Here is a 19,486-nt window from a genome sequence, read left to right on the forward strand (position 1 = left end):
ATCACCCCTGGAACAAAGCTACAGGGGTAAATTGGCTATTTCTACTGACTTCTGTCTGCCTCTCAGTCAAAAATGTATTAAACATTCTCTAATGCCACAGCAGTGTATTACGTGCTTGGCTCACATCCAGCCTCTGCCCTCGAGAAGAATTTGAAGGGACAGGACAAGCCACAGACAAAACCCAGAGCCAAGTCCATATTAAGTCAGTAATGACAAGAGTTAATTGAACTGGTCAGTGATATGCTAGCTACCCAGCCTGATCTAGCCAGGGCAGTGTCAGAATGGAGCATGCTGTCCCAGGAAATTGGGACTGACTTGACAAAACTAGTCTGTTTACCTGCCACTGGTCTCCAGGTGCTCTTCCTCATTTTAAAGCCTTGGAGTTCAATCTGTGGACTGCAGCAAGCTCCAGTTTTTCTCAGATTAGGTTTCAAATCGTTCTAGGATTTTGAGAATAAACACCCAAGAATGCTGGGGTCTCTAACCTCATAATTTCTCCACGCTCAGTACAATGGTCACTGAAATGTAGGGGAAGTCCTCAGGTGAAGCTTTCCAAATGAGCATGGATTCTGAATTCTTAAGTAGCATGTTGGAGTGTGACTGGCATTTATCAAAGACCTTGAGCCATGACTAGAGGAGAAACTTTACTCTAGGCCATGGCAGCTCTGCAGATAGGTGGGGGGGGCAGGCAGGGGGGATGAACAACTCAACCCAACACTGGCCCTCCTGCAGCTGCTGAGAGTATCTGGCAGTCAGAGCCTCAAAGACAGGGAGAACATCTCCTGACCCGTGCAGGGAAATGTAGTTGGTCTGGGAGAACCACCCCATCAACAAGTCCCAACTGTTCGATGTGAAATGAGAGAAGCAGAGGAAGGCAAAATGGGGAGGAAATAGGTGATAATCAATCAATGGTATTTATTGAGTGCTTACTATATGCAGAGCATTGTTTGGGAGAGGACAACAGATTTTTGCAGACATCCTCCCTGTCTGGAAAGCTTACATTCTAGAGATAATGATGGTGGAAAGGAACTGGATGCGTCCTTCAACTTCTCTTCTGCTCTCTCTCCATAGCACTTTGGTAGGAGAAGAATAATGTCAAGAAGAATAACGACCCTATCTACCTTACTCCTTCTCTTCCCACTCCTAAATAAATTCACCCTCTGGATTCCCCTTTCCTATATTGCTGCGCCCCCTCTGACATCATGAAGTCACCCCCCCACCCCCCATCCCCAGGGGTGGCGAGGGCTCCAGACTCTGGATGAGTGGACTCTGAATGGGTATCTGTATAGCTAGATAGGAAGCAGACCATGGGAGAAGGGAGAGTTTTAACTCCAGGGTGAAAAAAAAATTTAGAACTCTACTTCAACTACTTTTACAAATGTGTGAGGTCTTTCTCTGATCCCTCTCCTCCACCGGCCAAGCACCTTATTATATTTCCTTCCTTGACTTACTGTTTTACAACAGGTTTTCTAACCCTTACAGGTGGCCACCTATCCTTTTTCCTGAATAATTGATATTCACACAAGATTTCCGGAGTGAATTATAAATCCTTTCTGCAAATGTTCTCTTAAGAGCAGCACATCTTTCCAATCCTCATAAGCAGCACGTCTTTGAGTTACAGAAGCAGGAGCCAAGATCAATGGCCCACTGATTTACAGTGGTTCTTACCAACAGCTTGTGGAAATTAGAAATAAATACCGGGTCAAATGGCTCACCAGTAATTTGACATTGGTAATTCTGGCTCATTCGCAAGTCTTAAATAATAAGGACCTTCTTCACATCTTCATTTCATGGGAAAAGCATATGCGCGTTCCTTGAATAGCCTTTTAGAAGCTGTAAAGTGTGTGTGGTGCTCAGCTATCCTTAGAGGGATTCTTTTTTTCTGCAGTCTTAAATATTGCAATACAACTAAGGCAGCAGCACAATAAGGAAACCACTCACTGCCCTAAATAGCACATAACAAATTGAATGGAAAGGACAATAAGGTAACTCTCTGTGGCCCTAAATATTACCATCCTGGCTCTTGAGATCTGTCTCTGCAGCAGGTTACATTACAATTCAATAGAAATTGTCTTCATCTTTCTAAATACCCCAGTGGGAGGTGGGTACAAGCAACCATGGGACCAGGGAGATTTAAATGAGCAAGGCTAATGCAAAGATAATGGAAACAAGATGGCAAGAAGGCTTCAAAAAAGAATTAAAAGGAGTTGTTTTAGAAACAGCTGTAACATTGGAGTCCCAATGTCTAATTGCCCCAGCAACTTTGATGATGATGTTCAGCTTCATTCTCCATTCTCAAATCCTGTGTATTTGTGTCAGGTGTCATTTATTTGTTTACATACACTTTCTGAAGATTTGAGGAAGTTTAGGAGTGGAAGTGGGGGTCAGTGTGAAGCATAATTCCTCTACTTAAGAACATGAAATTGGCACTCCTTAAGGACTCAGGATCTTAGCACTCATTTTCTCCTGAGCTGCATTAGTAAAAGAGAGTTCTTAAAGATAAAGATGATTAAAGATAAAAGAGGAGAGTACAACCAACAGCCGACCTTGTAATAATTTCCTACCTTCCCCAACCCCTCAGATAGGGAAGTGCAGGCTTGTCACTAGTTCAAACCCCCCATGCTGCACTTCACGGTCATTTCTTCTTGACCTACCTCTATCATAGATAAGACACTATCACTATCCCCTCCCCTTCCCTCCTTTCCCCTTTTCCTCTTTTCCTTTCTTCCTTCCTTCCATCCTTCCTTCATAGTATTTATTGATCACCCATGGCACTGTTCTAGGCACTTGGGAATAAAAGAAAATGATAAAGCTTCTGACCTGGAGGACGCTACAGTATAAAGGGGGAGATGGGCAGACATAAATTGTATATGCACTGTGGGAGTAGAAGGAAAACCATTCATAACACAAATAGGATGGAAAAAATGAATAGCTGGAGACCATATATCACCATATACGCAAGTGCTAAGGGTGGTTTTGGGGAAAGACTTGCCTGGTCAGGGGCTGTGGGAATTAACAGCAAAATTCTTCCTGGAGGTTGTGGGGGTTTAAAAGGTGCAGAGAGTTGTGCTCTCGAGGATTTTGCATGGGGAAAGAAATAAGAGGTAGGGGGAAGGGTCTGAGCAATGGGTTAGAAATGGGAGAGTTGAACATGGTTTTAGGGTTGGATATGGTTGGCACTTTCTAATCCAGGCTCTGCCACTTCCCTACTGTGTGACCTTAGGCAAATCATTTCACTTCTTTGTGCCTCATTTACCTCATCTGTAAAATGGGGATTGAGACTGTGAGTCCCATGTGGGACAGGGACTGTCCAACTCGGTTTGCTAGTATCCACCCCAGTGCTTATTACAGTGTCTGGCGCATAGTAAGCACTTAACCAATGCATTAAATTACATGGACCCTGATGGACCACCAAAGAATAGAAATGGAGTGAGATGGTACATTCATTTGAAAGCAAACTTAATCACTTGTACAGCCAGGGTGATAGCTGGGAGACACTCACTCAGTAGACCCAAATGAAGCTGGAATATGGGATATTTCCCCTCTAGGCATCCGTGGTGTTCCATTTGCCTAGCACAGATCTGCTGCTGCACTTTTTCTCAGCCAGAATATCCCTAGAAACCTAGCATTCCCTAGCTCTGTTTGCACTTCCAAATTCAGGCAGGGAAATGTCAGAGGTAGGAAAATGTGCTGGTTGGGGAACACATACACACACATATCTATATCTATCTATATACAAATATAAATATAGATATATGTAATGATATTTGGTCAGTGCTTGCTATGTGACAGGGACTGTACTAAGCTCTGGGGTAGATACAAGGTTGGACACAGTCCATGGGGATCTCAAGTCTTAATCTCCGATTTACAGATGAGACAACTAAGGCACAGATAAATTAAGTGAATTGCCCAAGGTCACACAGCAAACTGGGATTAGAACCCAGTTTCTTTAGACTCCTATGCCCATGATATGTCCGTGGTGCTTCTCACTATCTGGGCCCCTCGTGCTTCACTGTATTTCATTCTGCCAGTCCAAAATGCTTCCATCTTAGCCTCTATCTTGAATGCATTTCCTGCTAAAATACTGATCTGTGTAATTGAAAAAATAGAGATTTCAGTGCCGTTTGTGCCTTTAGAGAATAATACAAAGTAATGCATGATGCATTTATGTGCTGCCTCTTCTAAGAGAATGTCAAAGCACTTTAGAAACATTTCTAAAACCTAGAAACACCCCTGCAAGGTAGTTTACAAATGGAGAGACTCTGAAAATGTTTTAATTGAGGTTCACAGTGAGTTAGTGGCACTAATGGGACTCAAGGGACATCCTTCGCAGTTCTCTGTTTGAATTTAGGTTGGCTTTACAAAAAAAAGAAAACCCTCCTCTATAAAGCCTTCCTGGATTAACCCACATGACATACCATTTTACCTAAACCCTTGTGAATGTTTGGTTTTATTTGTGAAAGGAAACTTGACCTAATTGAAATAGCATGGGCCTGGAATCTTTCCCTTGCCAGCTGTGTGACCTAGGACAAATCACTTAATTTCTCTGTACCTCAACCTTCTCATCTTTTTTGTTTACTTGTTTGTTTTTAATATATTTGTTAAGTACAATATTCCAGGCACTGTATTAAACACTGGGATAGATACAAGCTAATCAGGTTGGACATGGAACGTGTCCCACATGGGGATTACAGTCTTAATTTCCAATCTCCATTTGTTGCCAACTTGTACTTCTCAAGCGCTAAGTACAGTGCTCTGCACACAGTAAGCGCTCAATAAATATGATTGAATGAATGAATGAATTTTCCAGATGAGGTAACAGAGGCACAGAGAAGTCAAGTGACTTGCCCAAAGCCACACCACAGACAAGTGACAGAACCGGGATTAGAACTCAGGTCCTTTGACTCCCAGGCCAGTGGTCTTTCCACTAAGCCACAATGCTTCTCATCTGTAATTAAATAACTGTTCTCCCTCCCTCTTAGATTAGGAATCCCATGTGGGACAAGAATTGTGTCTGGTCTGATTAATTTATATCTACCCCAAGGCTTAGTTCAGTGCTTGGCATATTTTAAAAATACTATGATTAGTATTATTGATGTAAATTATAGGGTCTTTTTTCTCCCATTTGTCTCCATGGTAGCCTCATGTTCTATAAATCTGGGACTCGGGCTTTATAGCGGCTTGCATATCTGGGTATCTGAATTTGTTTTTTCTCCCCAACTAGAATATAAACTCCTTGTAAGCCTTCTCTACAACATTTAGTGAAGTGGGAGTCAGGAGTGCAAGGGGGCAAGGGGGAAATGCAATAGCTGGAATATGGGCTGGCTTTTTCATTATCCCTACCCCAGTGGCACAGGTCATTCTGAAAGTAGGGTCTGTTTCTGGTGCCCAAAAATGAAGCTTTTCTGTACCAGAATGGTTGCACCAGTGGTCTTCCAGTGCCATGAGCCAGATGGTTCCTCTGGACTTCTGCCACCATGCAGGCAGTTGTTCCCTAGGAGCTCTCCAATGAAGAAAGTGGATTTAAATAAGGCTAGGGTTATTTAATCTGTACCAAATGAAGGCCCTCTTGCTTGTCAATGTTATAGGTTGCTTGTTCAAGATACTTAAGAAAGCTGTGGTGACTCCTCCCCGGAAAATTGAAAAATATAGATTCCCCCATCTGCCTGTGTGGTGTAAGCATTTACCTGCCGGGAAAAAGGGGACTGCACCAGGGCCATTCTAGGACCTGATAATTCTCTAAGGCAAACTACAAACTTTTCACCCCAGAGAACCTCTCAGCTGTGCATTCTTTCTACACACGTCCCGGCAGCTGTTCGTATGACTTTCTCTGCCCACTATGCAAATATTCTGTTAACATGGTTTGTTTTGTTTAGGGACTCTCAGAAAAGATAACCATATTAACAAAGATAAGTGGCTGTTGAGATCCCCATAATATCACAGATTTTGTGATAATAGATCGTACCTGAATATTTTAGGCTTAACAATTCCATACCAGATGGCAGCCAGCAATATAAAAGGTATTACAAAAATATAACTCCTTATGTGTGTCATTTCAAAGGATATTGTGTGGGGATGTCTGTTCTGTCACACTTTGGCTACCCCCAATTTCCTCTCTCCTCCCCACCTTCAATTTTATATTTTTCCTAAGATTCAGAAACAGTATGCATTTAAACAGGCTGTTCTGGACTATCAATTCAGAAACTTTGCTCGTGATGGCATTCTCCCAAATGCTGAAACAAGAATAAAAGACCTAGCAAATTTCATCTTCCCTTTGTCTCTTATGCCCTCCTTTTCTCCAATATGAAATGTGAACCGTTGGGCAGAAGTGGAAGGTCAGAATCTGGGCAGAAGAAATAGCACGGGAGAGAGTCATGGAACAGAGAGGTTGGAATGGATGCACTGTCCTTTGGTTCTGGATGGACAGGTTCCAAAATGGTGGGGCACTGCTGCTGATGACAACGAACCAGGTTGATCTTGAGCAACAAGGCTAGCAAAATCTGGGACTTTACAGTAAACTAAGGCCAAGCTGTTAGTGGATGATTTGATTCACTGTAGACAGTTCATCTGGATTATTCCAAGCCAGCAACTCTTTTCCCCAGTTTCAAGAACTTTTGTGCATCAATTATCCAGATAATTGCTAAATACTCCCTTCCTTTTGCCTATCTCACCAAGGTTTTACAGTACTTCTGTAGGCAAGTAGAGAAATAAGAGAAGTTTAAAAAGTGTCATGAAGGAATTAAGGAAAAGGAAAAAGAAATACAGAAGGAATAATTGTAGAGTTGCGAAAGGCCTAGATTGTAAAGTAATAATGGTATTTATTAAGCACTTTCTAAGCATTGGAGTAGGTACAAAATAATCAGGATGGACCCAATCCCTGTCCTCCATAAATCTCCCGAATTAATAGTGATCTTGAACTGGGGAAGTACCACTTTGGACAGCTCACTTGCTTGGATATATTGAACCACATAGCACGTTCCAAACCACCACTGAGCTTGGAAGACTTTCAACATGTATATAGACAGCTGGGCATAAAAGAACCAACTAGGTAAGACTACCACTTCTTCTCGTGCCCCGCCACGAGAGGAGCCTGAACTGGTGATACTGATGTTCAGGACTTCTTTCATTCATTCATTCATTCAGTTGTATTTATTGAATGCTTACAGTGTGAAAAACACTGTTCTAGGTGCTTGGGAGAGTATATTATAACAATAAACAGACACATTCCCTTCCCACAATGAGCTTACAGTCAGAAGGGGAAGACAGACATTAATATAAATAAATAAATTACAGATATGTATGTAAGTGCTGTGGGGCTGGGAGGGGGAATGAATAAAGGGAGCAAGTCAGGGTGATGCAGAACAGAGTGGGAGAAGAGGAAAGGAGGTCTTAGTGAGGGAAGGCCTCTTGGAAGAGATGCGCCTTCAATGAGACTTTGAAGAGGAGGAGAGTAATTGTCTCTTGGATAAGAGGAAGGTGGGCATTCCTGGCTTGAGGCAGGATGTGGACAATAGTTTGGTGAGGAAATGATGAAATTAAGGTACAGTGAGTAGATTGGCAATACAGGAGCAAAGTATGCGGGCTGGAGTGTAATACGAGAGAGCAGCAAGGTGAGATAGGACTGGGCAAGGTGTCAGTGTTTTATAGCCAATGGCGAGGAGTTTTTGTTTGATGTGGAGATAAATGGGCAAAAATTGGAGTTTCTGAAGGAGTAGGGAAACATGGTCTGAATGTTCCTGTAAGAAAATGATCCAGACAGCAGAGTGAAGTATGGACTGGAGTGGGGAGAGACAGGAGGCAGTGAGGTAAGCAAGGAGGCTGACACAGAAATCAGAGCAGGTTGGATAGGATAAGTGCTTGGATTAACATGGCAGAGAGGGAGCCGGTGAAAGACCCCAAGAAAGAGCAGCCAGAGAGATAGGAGGAGAACCAGGAGAGGACAGTGACAGTGAAGCCGAGGTTGGATAATGTTTCCAGGAGAAGGCGGGGGTGGTGGGGGGGGGGAGGGTGGTGTCTCATCTGTGTTGAAAGCAGTTGAAAGATCTAGGAGGATTAGGATCAAGTAGAGGCCAATGGCAAGAAGGAGATCATCGGTGACCTTTGAAATCCACTCCTTCACCAAACTTACCCATCACTGTTGACAACACCACCATTTTCCCCGCCTCTCAAGCTCACAACCTTGGCATTAATCCTGTGTCTTTTCTCTCTCTTTACTAACCAAGCCAGAAAGGGCCACCAACTTGGTGTAGCTTCACTATCCTTCCAGGGTGTGTTGCATAGTCTGGAGAGGGCCTGGCTTTGGGGCTAATGGGTGAAAAGCATTTCCCCAACTACTAGGAGGCAGAGCTAAGCTCCCATTTGGAGATAGGAAAGGAGCTTGGCTCACTTTCCTGAGTGAGGAAGAAAGAGATTTTAGGGAGATCACGCCTGATAGTGTCAATTTTCTTAATAAAGGAGGTTGTCAGGTCACTAGGGACAAGGAATGAGGGAGGTACGGAGACAGGGGGTTTGAGGAGGGAATTAAACAACTGATGAGGCTGATGGTATGGGTGTCAATAAAGATGGAGAAATAATTTTGACAGGCAGAAGAGAGGGCAGAGTTAAAGCATGCAAGGATAAACTTGAAGTGGATGAAGTCGACCTGATATTAATTAATTAATTAATTTATTTATTTATTTATTTTACTTGTACATATCTATTCTATTTATTTTATTTTGTTAGTATGTTTGGTTTTGTTTTCTGTCTCCCCCTTTTAGACTGTGAGCCCACTATTGGGTAGGGACTGTCTCTATATGTTGCCAACTTGTACTTCCCAAGCGCTTAGTACAGTGCTCTGCACACAGTAAGCGCTCAATAAATACGATTGATGATGATGATGATGATGATATCTAGATTTTTGCCAGCCGTGCTGAGCAAGCACGAGAGTGAAGGATTCAGACTGTGAGGGTGATCCAGAGCTGTGGATTAGTTGTACAAGACTGATGAAAGGATAGGTGAGCTAGTGAGTTGATTTCCTGCCATGACTACAGTTATCAGCTTCCTTGCTGAACTCCCCGACTCCTGTCTCTCTCCTTTGTATTCCGTGCTTCACTCTGCTGCCCAGATCATTTTTCTAAAAATAAAATTCAGTCCATATCAGTCCACTCCTCAAAATCCTCCAGTAGTTGCCCATCCACATCCACATTAAATGGAAACTCATTAAAATCAACTTGAAGGTACTCAATCAATGCTCCCCATCCTACCTTGCTGATCTCCTACATCTCAACCTGCACAATTTACACAAGTGCCAACCTACTCTCTAAACCCCATCCGTGTGTGCCCTATCACAGATTTCTTGCCCACATCCTCCCTCTGGCCTGGAAGTCCCTCCCCTTTTCTATTCGACAGACAACCACTCTCAACATCATCTAAAAATCACATCTCTTCCAAGAGGTCTTACCCAGCTAAGCTCTCATTTCACCTACCTGCACTCCCCTCTGTGCCGCCTATCCTCTCAGATCTGTACCCCTTAAGCCCTTGATATTCTTGCCACCCTCAGCCCTGCAGCCCTATGTCTATATCCTTAAACTCTGCCATTTTCCTAATCTGTAATTTATTTTAAAGTCTGTCTCCCCCTGTAAGCTGTAAGTTCCTTGTAGGCAGATAGCATATCTACCAACCAAATCCAACTCCACTGGATTGCCATTTCCCAAGTGCATAGGACAGTAAGTGCTCAATAAATACCACTGATTGACTTGTTTCCTAAGGATCTACCCAACCTGCAGGGAGACACTGGCTGTAGGGGAAAATGAAGGGTCCAGTAACCTTGAAGGGTAGAGCAACCTCCATCACTATAATGGTAAATGGAAAGTAGGGCCTCGCAGCTTAACCCTGGGATGTGAAGCTGCAAAAACGGACATTGGGAGCATGAGCCTATAAGCGAACCTCAATTGATTTTTTTTTCATCCCAAAAGTACAGGCTGTCAGCTTTTCCCTCTCCATTAAGCAGTGGGTAGTCCCACTGTCAGCCAAGTCTCTGAGCCTTCCTCTGCCCTGAATGTCTATTCTTCCTTTAACACAAAGGGAAAAGCACACACACAGCTGCTGTTTAATACGGTGCCCGCACCTTCACCAGAGCATGAATCGTTACAGCCTTCCTAGTCACCGGATCCTGATGGTGCCGAATACTTTTCAGCAGGAGTTGAGGTTGATTATCTCCACCACAGAACCATCAGGCACGGCTGGCTGCGATGCTAATGCTCTGTGAGTCCACAGCTTGGAGTAATGGACATTGCTGTACAAAATTAATGTGCATCTGTTCATCACCGCAGACGGCGGAAAGAGTGGGCTGTGATTTCAGCTCCAGTCCCCCAAATAATGTTTGTTGTCGTGCTGGATTCTTGGCAATCAGTGAAACAGATGAACATATCGTTTCATTTGAAATATTTGCAAAACACGATAGGACCTTGAAACCACACCTCAGCATGAGAGAGTGTGTGTGTGTGTGTGTGTGTGTGTGTGTGTGTGTGTGTGTGTGTGTGCGCCTTACGTACGCATACTGAGCGATAGAGTCCATGGACTTGTAAACTGAACCAAGCAAGAACCAGCTGAATAAGGAGAAATTGAGAGCTTGGCCAGTTCATTAAAAATAAATTAGAAGCTTGTCTCCTACACCTTCTCCTAGAAATATCTCACCTAGTTTTTTACTTTAAAAAATGAAGGTATCAGAGTAATCCAGAAGGGTCATGCATCTAACCTCCCTACTTTGAAAATCCAAATCTTAAATGCACACGCAGTTTTTAAAGTGGAATCTAATGGCAATAAAAATCAATTGGCTGAGTCGGTGCTGGACTTATTACACTTCTAATATTGTATTAACTCGAGCGCTGCTCTAAGTCATTTGCTGATAAAATAGCCTCCACCACTGAAGGACTTCATTTTAGGGGTGGTTGACTTTAAAGGTATTTGGGTTTGGGTAATAGCCTAAAACCAGGACAAACACTTACCAATGTTGTAACAGGAACACTGACTTGTTGCAGTGTTAGTCCACCGAAAAATTAGAAATGAGACCCTGGCTAATGGCAGAGGCATTTTAGATAGTCAACTGCCTTCTGTAGTAAGTACAATCCATGCCCACATTCCGCCACCTGTGCATTCATCCATTCATTCATTCATCCATTCACTCACTCAATAGTATTTAGTGAATGCCTAAAGCATGCCAAGCACAGCACTGTACTAGGAGCTTGAGTAAAATAAAAACAAAAAAATCCATCCCCTGCCATGGAGGAATTTACAAACAAATGAGGGAAAGAAGTAATAATAATAATAGTAACAGTAACAAATTATAACAACAACAAATAATAATAATGCATCCTCTTCTGCCTTGATTTCTACATCAGCCTCCTTGCTGATCTCCCTGCTCTTTCCCCACTCCTGTGCATGCTTCACTCTGCTGGCTGCATCACTTTCATACAAAAATGTTTGGTCCATGTTTCCCCACTCCTCAAAACCTCCAGTGGTTGCCCATCCACCTCAGCATCAAACAGAAATTACTTACCATCAACTCTAGAGTACTCAATCACCTTGACCCCTTCACACTTATCTTGCTCTCCTATTACAACCCAGCCCACACATTTCACTCTGATAATAATGATAGCATTTGTTAAGCACTTACTATGTGCAAAGCACTGTTCTAAGCTCTGTCAAACTACTCACTGTCCCTCGATCTCATCTATCTCACCACCGACCTCTTTCCAACATCCTGCCTCTGAACCGGAATGTCCTCCCTCTTCACATCCAAGAGACAATCACTACCCCTCACTTCAAAGCCTTACTGAAGGCTCGTCTCTAAGAGGCCTCCCCCGACTAGGCCCTCATTTCCTCTTCTCCCACTCCCTTCTGCATTGCCCTAGCACTTGGATTTGGACCTTATATTCACTGGTCCCCCAAGGTCCCTTCCAATTTGCAAATTCAGTGATCAGATGCCTCTGATGTAGGGCCCCAGTGGGCAGAACTGGCCCTTTAGAAAGAGTTGGGTCTAGCGGATCCCTTCACATAATGTGACCTAATGGAAAAAGCAAATGGTTTAGAGTTAGGAGGCCTGGGATCTGGGCCCACTTCTGCCCCCGCCCTGCTGGGTGTCCTTGGATAAGTTACTTGATTTCTCTGGACTTCAGTTTCCTCACCAGTACAGTAGTGATAAGATAGATTGGGAGCCCTGTGTATCCTCCTCAATGCTAAGCACTCAGTGAGGCCTTCATAAATGCCATAATTTTAAATTCTAAACATCAAAAACCATCCAACCAAAGCTCCCTCTACTCCATACCTGGAGGGCCCGATTCTGCTCCCCTGCAATGGATGCCTAAATTGGTAGGGTCGCATGTGGGGCTTTGACCTTAGAGCTGTCTTTTCCCAGTTTGATGGATGTACAGTGTACATGAGAAGATATTTATGCATCCTATGCATGCCTCTGTATCTGGGAGTATGTGTGCCTATGACTCAGGGAAGTTGCCCACATAAGGATGCTGTCTAGAGAACACATAAAGCCGTAAACTGCCTGGCCCTGCCACAAACCTCCCCCTGGCAAGGTCAATCATAGGGCATCACCTGGGAAGCTCATGGCCTAGCAGAAAGAGTAGGGCCTGGAGTCAAAGGAATTGGATTCTAATGCTGGCTCCTCCACTTGTCTGCTGTGTGACCTAGGTAAAGTCACTTAACTTCTCTGGGCATCAGCTTCCTCATCCGTCAAATGGGAATTTAATACCTTGCACTTAAACTGAGAGACCCACATGGGACAGGGACTGTGTCCAACTTATCTTGAATCGACCTCAGTGCTTAGTACAGAGCTTGGCACGTAGTAAATGCTTAACACATAATATCATTATTATGATTATGATTATTATTAACATTATCATCATCATCATCATTATCATCATGATCTGACCCAGAGCCACTCTTCAGATCAACATCTTAGATGTGCTGTGCTGGAGAATTATTTGGAGGCTGAACCATTAAGGTGCTCCTTCTTTAGAGCCTCCCATAAACCAAAAGATAATCCATGAATTAGAGCATCTCTATCATCTCGAAAGTCATTCATTCCCTGGATCCTCTAATCCCTTCAGCAAAAGGCTTTTTTGCCTTCTTTTCTCACCTAAACTCCTTTCACCATTTAATTTTTCTGACCTAAGAACTCTTTGGAGATTTTATGCCATCATCATAGGGGCTGACAACAAAAAACTCAGCTCTCTGCTGAACATACTGAAAGAGACCAGAAAACGGCTGCTACAATCAAACTCTGGCACAGCAGCAGACGAGTCCCTCCATCCCAATGAGGTGATTTCTGAGAAACCAGAAGGTCAGTGTGGAGTTTTGGGGCTATGGTCCATCTCAGAAATAAGAACTTTGGGGGAAAAACCTGGTCACAAGAATGTCAGTGGTGGTGGGGAGGCGGTCAAAAGGGACATTCCTCGGTGTGGGAGATGATGGGTTAAACCATTGGTGTCAAGTCATCAGGCTCAAGGGGAATGAAGTGAAATAGTTCCTCTTCACTATCAAATTCTCCCCCAAAGCCCAAATCCTTTAGGCTGTAACTCATGTATAGGTTTTGGTTATTTTTAGTGGTATTTTTTAAGGCACTTCCTATTTCTCAGGCAGTGTACTAAGCACTGGGGTGGATACAAGAGAACCAGATTTAACAAATTCCATGTCCCAGTTAGGGCTCACAGTCTTAATCTCCATTTTGTAGATGAGGTAGCTAAAGCACGGAGAAGTCAAGTGACTTGCCCATGGACACAGCAGACAAGTGGCAAGGTGAGATTAGAATACAGGTCCTCTCATGCCCAGGCACATGCTCTTTCCACTAGGTCACACTGCTTCACGTTCCCATAGCTGAAAGGTGCAGAGGGTTTGGGGAGAGTAGATAAAGATTAGAGGATACATATGAACCTGATGTTTTTCCCAACCAGGTTTCCTAGCGTAAATTCACATTTTATCTACAATTTCAAATGGGCCAACCTGACACCTCCAATTTATGAATCATTCACAGAACCTGTTTCCTGTGGCTGCCACACCTTGTAGAGGAAGCAGACATCATTAGATTCACCTCTGAACCTGCTCTGAAGCTCTGATGTCACGCTGAGTGACAGAAAGCATTCGGATTACACTGGGAGTAGGAAATGGGATTTCCAAAGGAGGGGCTTAAATATAGTAGCCAGTAGTCTGGAAACGTAAAGGAATTCAAGTCTGAAAGAGAAGGGGCTGTCTACATGTTTTCTTTTGTTGTCTGTCTCCCCCTTCTAGACTGTGAGCCCGTTGTTGGGTAGGGACCATCTCTATATGTTGCCGACTTGTACTTCCCAAGCGCTTAGTACAATGCTCTGCACACAATAAGTGCTCAATAAATACGATTGAATGAATGAATCAATGAAAGGGGCTCACAGTCAGAGATCAAGAAAGGACTAGAGGAACAGCCAAAGGGGACAAATTATAGGGTTTTTGGTTAGCACTGACTGCAGTTTATCAGAAGCTCAGAACTCTCCTGTCTGATTTTTGGCTGAGTTTCTAGGGTAATAGAATGACATTTTTTGGCCAGCAGGAAACTCCTCTCATGGACTCTGAAAATCCTGTTCAGCTGGATGGCAATGGGAACAGCTACTGATAAATAGTGATGGCTACCAATCTTGCTACAGCTGAGGAGCAGGGCCAGTTTTGTGTATGGACGTAGGCCAGCCCTTCAGAATACATTACCAGTGTAGCAGTGGCTTAGATCCTTACAGACATCGTGGCAACTGAGTCATCTCTCACTAGGATGACAGGCACCTGGGACCTTTCAAAGACGGCAGCCACCTGACCTTTCTCAAAGATGGTGGCTCTGCAGCTTCTCTCAAAAACAATGGTGCCATTACCCTTCAAGAAGCTGGTGGCAGAGAAAAAGTGATCCTCCAGCAGAGAAAAAGTTTGGGCCTCAGAATCATGCTGCCAGGGATACTTAGTCAAGATGCTGCTGTGGAGGCAGGGCAGTGTGATATCAGTGGAGAAATGCACTTCCTGGAGATGTTGCAGAAGTAACAAAATGATGTCATACAGAGTGGCTCATTTTTACCCCTCAGAGCAGGAGGACTGATCAGGATGTGTGAATCTGGTTTTGCCAAGCAGATTTGTTTCATCCCTTTCCCCTCCTCCACAACCTCAGGGCCTTTTGAGCTGAACTGACACTTCTGGGGTCCAAACTCTTCCATCTTCCCATTGTTCAGTCAAGAGAAGCAGTGTAGCCTAGTCAAAAGTGCACCAGCCTGGAAGTCAGGGAATCTGGGTTCTAATAATATCTGGGTTCTAATATCAAGCAAAAACTCCTCACTCTCAGCTTCAACGCTCTCCATCACCTTGCCCCCTCCTACCTCACCTCCCTTCTCTCCTTCTCCAGCCCAGCCCGCACCCTCCGCTCCTCTGTTGCTAACCTCCTCACTCAGCCTCGTTCTCACCTGTCCTGCCGTCGACCCCTGGCCCACGTCCCTCCCCTGGCCTGGAATGCCCTCCCTCCACACATCCACCAAGCTAGCTCTCTTCCTCCCTTCAAAGCCCTACTGAGAGCTCACCTCCTCCAGGAGGCCTTCCCAGACTGAGCCCCCTTTTTCCTCCCCTCCTCCCCATCCCCTCCTGCCCTACCTCCTTCCCCTCCCCACAGCACTTGTATATATTTGTATGGATTTATTACTCTATTTTACTTGTACATATTCACTATTCTATTTATTTTGTTAATGTGCAAATAGTTACAATTCTATTTGTTATGATGATTTTGACACCTGTCTACATGTTTTATTTTGTTGTCTGTCTTCCCCTTCTAGACTGTGAGCCTGTTGTTGCGTAGGGACTGTCTCTATATGTTACCGACTTGTACTTCCCAAGCACTTAGTACAGTGCTCTGCACACAGTAAGTGATCAATTAATATGATTGAATGAATGAATGAATGAATAAAACCAGCTCTACCACTTGTCTGCTCTGTGACTTTGGGAAAGTCACTTAATATACCTGTGCCTCAGCTTCCTAATCCATTCAGTGGGAATTAAATCTTGTCCTCCCTCTTCTTTAGACTGTGAGTCCCATTGCAGGATCAGCACTATATCTGATCTGATTACCTTTTATAGAGAAGCAGTATTACTACTGGATAAAGCAGTCAGAGTCAGAAGGACCTCGTTTTTCATTCCAGCTCCACCAGTTGTCTGCTATGTGACCTTGGGGAAGTCACGTAACTTGCCCGTGACTCAGTTACCTCATCTGCAAAATGGTGATTAAGACTTTGAGCCTCATGTGAGACATGAATTATGTCCAAACCAATTAGCTTGTATCTACCGCAGCTCTTAGTACAGTGCCTGGCACATAGTAAGCACTTATATACCATATTTAAAAATATCCAGCAATCAGTACAGTGCTTGACAACATAGTAAGCATTTAGAAAATTTCATAAATACCACTGTCCTCTTATTTTGCTGTCAAACTGAATGTTAACTATAACATATTGTATACTGTAAGTGCTTACTATGTACCAGACACTGTCCTATGTACCCCTAAGCTGAGGGGTAGATATCTAGAATTTTATCTTGAATATTCTTTAGAAGGGCTCCAAAGGGATCTCCAGAGACTAGCCATGCAGCAGGGATACAGGGAACAGGGAAGGTGGAAGAGTCCCCTACACATCTGGACAGAAAATGACTACTGTGCAGATTTCCAGGCTCCCTAGAAGGCACTCAGAAGGAAGGAAACCCGCAGGAGGCTTCCCTGTTTCCACAAACCCAACCTCACTTGATCATCTGCAAACAAAAAAAATATCCATTACAGACCCCCTTTCACTTTGGTTGAAAACAAGGCTGGGACTCTAGCCATTAAACAGCAGGTAGGATCAAAATGCCAAGCATTTCACCTGAACTAACGACAGTTTTGCCTAATGGAAAGAGCACAGCCCTGGAAATCTAATCCTTGTTTTGCCACTTGCCTGCTCTGTTAACTTGGGTAAGTGTCTTAACTTCTCTGGGTCTCAGCTTCCTTATCCAGAAAATGTGAATTAGTACCTGTTCTTCATCCCCCTTCGACTGTGGGCCCAATGTGGGAGAGGGACTCTATTCAACTTGATTATCTTGTTTCTACCTCAGTTCCTAATACAGTATGTGGCACATAGCACTGACAAATACCACAAATTGTTACTACTTTTAAATGCTTAGTACAGTGCTCAAGCAGTTCTCGGCAAGTAGGCACTCAATAAATACAATTGATTGATTAGACAGAGCTGAAGTTTGGTAACATTCACACTTTTCAGTAAGGTGCTCTGCAAAAACTGGTTTCTCCTTTCTCTAAAGCACAGGAGAGAGAGCTGTTTGTTTCTAAATAAACACTTTCTTGCCTACAAAGCACAATAAAGGGCTGACTTCTCCGCCAGCCACTATTAGTGTCTACTGTAAACATTTTCAGATGCACCTGTAATTACTTACCTCGACTTTATGTAATTTGGGCACAAAATTCCCTGGACTGTGGTTGAGATGAGTTGTACAAGGATTTAGTTGATCCTTCTACCATTTCCCCCACCTCTCTTCTCCAGGCAGTGGGGTTAGACAATCTTCCCAATGACAAGACAAGTTAGAAAAAAGACAGTAACATCTTCCCTGTTGCAGCCCAAGGGTTTTGGGGTCGTGGGGGTGGGAGGGGTGGGGGTGGGGTAGGGGAATTGTGCTCTAATCACCCAGGAAACAAGAGTGAGCATCAACTCGGATGGAATTCGAGCCATCATTCAGATGAACCAAATGAAACAGGACATTGGAGAGGCCAACCTGATTAAAAGAGATGATGGCCAGAAAATCTCCCTAAATCAATACCGGTGATTGACTGATTGACTGATTAAATCCTAAGTACCCTTACCAGATTGGGAGAAACAGCAACTGGTACCTTTAGCAAGCTCTTTCCCTAAGACTTCAGATGGTTCTCATCTTTAAGGCAGCTGCTGTAAAGGCATGACTGCTTTTATTCTGATCTGGTGCTTTTGGACAGAATGTTTGGGGGTGGTGCAGGGGAGATTTGGAAGTGGGACAGATGGAATGAAGAAGAGAACATTTGAATGCAGGAGGTTCCCAGGTTGGACTATTTCAAATGGTACGGGAAACAGAAAGGCCTAGTGGAAAAAGCATGGGCCCGAGAGTCCGAGGACCTGGGTTCAAATCTCGACTCTGCCACTTTCCTGCCGTGGGACCTTAGACAAGTCACTTAATTTCTCTGTGCCTCAGATTTCTCAGCTGTAAAATGGGGATTCAATACCTGTTCTCCCTCCCACTTAGGCTGTGAACCCCATGTGGGACAAGGACTCGAGCCAACCTGATAACTTGTATCTAAGATGATACTTAGAATAGCATTTGACACATAGTAAGCACTTAACAAATGCCATTCAAATGAACAAAAACAACAAAACTGTTGACTAATTTGTCTCAGTCTCAGAGATGGTTTTCTCTCAAAACAGAATAATCAAAATGATAATGGTATTTGTTTAGTACTTATCTTGTGCCAGGCACCATATTAAGTGCTCGGATGGACACAAGTAAATCAGGTTGTACAGAGTCCCTGTCCCACGTGGGGCTCATGGTCTCAATCCCCATTTTACAGATGAGGTAACTGAGGCAAAGAGAAGTGAAGTGGCTTGCCCAAGGTCACACAGAAGACAAGTGGCGGGGGCCAGGATTAGAATCCATGACCTTCTGACTGTCAAGCCTGTGCTCTATACACTATGCCACACTGCTTCTCAATCCATCCTAACAATAGATTTATAGAGTTTATCTATGTACAGTGCTTGGCAAGTAGTAAATTCTTCAAACAATATCACAGTTTTTCTTATGCATACAGAGCACTGTACTAAGCAGATGGGAACTTAAAAGAAAATTTGCGGTATTAGATTTAGTCAATATTAGTAGACAATTGAGTTGGTACACATGATCCCTGCCCTCACAGAGTTTGCAATTTAGTGGGGGAGACAACAAAATGACAGAAAAGAGGATGTAATAGGGAATATAAGATGTGAGTACTAAGTGCTTAAATGCACAGAAGTGCTGAAATCTTTCGAGAGAGATATAAAGTGGCCCAGTTAGGGAAACTCCTTGGAAAATGCAAATAACCCACTGATGGTAGTAGTGTAAATGCATTCTAAATAAGCAAAGAAATGGATATTTGAGGTAATTTAGCACTTACTATGTGCCGAACACTGGTGTTGGGCGTGGTCTGTGTCCCACATGAGGCTCACAGTCTAAGATGGAGGAACTATTTAATGCCCATTTTACAGATGAGGAAAGTGAAGAACAGAGAAGTTAAGTGATTTGCCCAAAGTCACACTACAGGCAAATAGCAAATCTGAGATTAGAACCCAGGTCCTCTGACTCCTAGGCTTGTTCTCAATAGGCCACACTGCAGGTAATTATTAAAGTAATTAAGGGAAAAGCTAAACCTCTGAGAAAATAGTAGTAGTAAGTATTGGGCTGG

General features: G+C 43.6%; 1 protein-coding gene across 1 annotated transcript in view; it reads right to left on the reverse strand.

Moving 5' to 3' along the window:
* OPCML (opioid binding protein/cell adhesion molecule like) overlaps positions 1-19,486 on the reverse strand; it is a 1,278,294-nt gene that overhangs the window by 1,041,747 nt on the left and 217,061 nt on the right. The gene's annotated exons all lie outside the window — the stretch shown is intronic.

Source organism: Tachyglossus aculeatus, chromosome 11 (assembly GCF_015852505.1).
Source record: "Tachyglossus aculeatus isolate mTacAcu1 chromosome 11, mTacAcu1.pri, whole genome shotgun sequence".
Taxonomy (NCBI): Eukaryota; Metazoa; Chordata; class Mammalia; order Monotremata; family Tachyglossidae; genus Tachyglossus; species Tachyglossus aculeatus.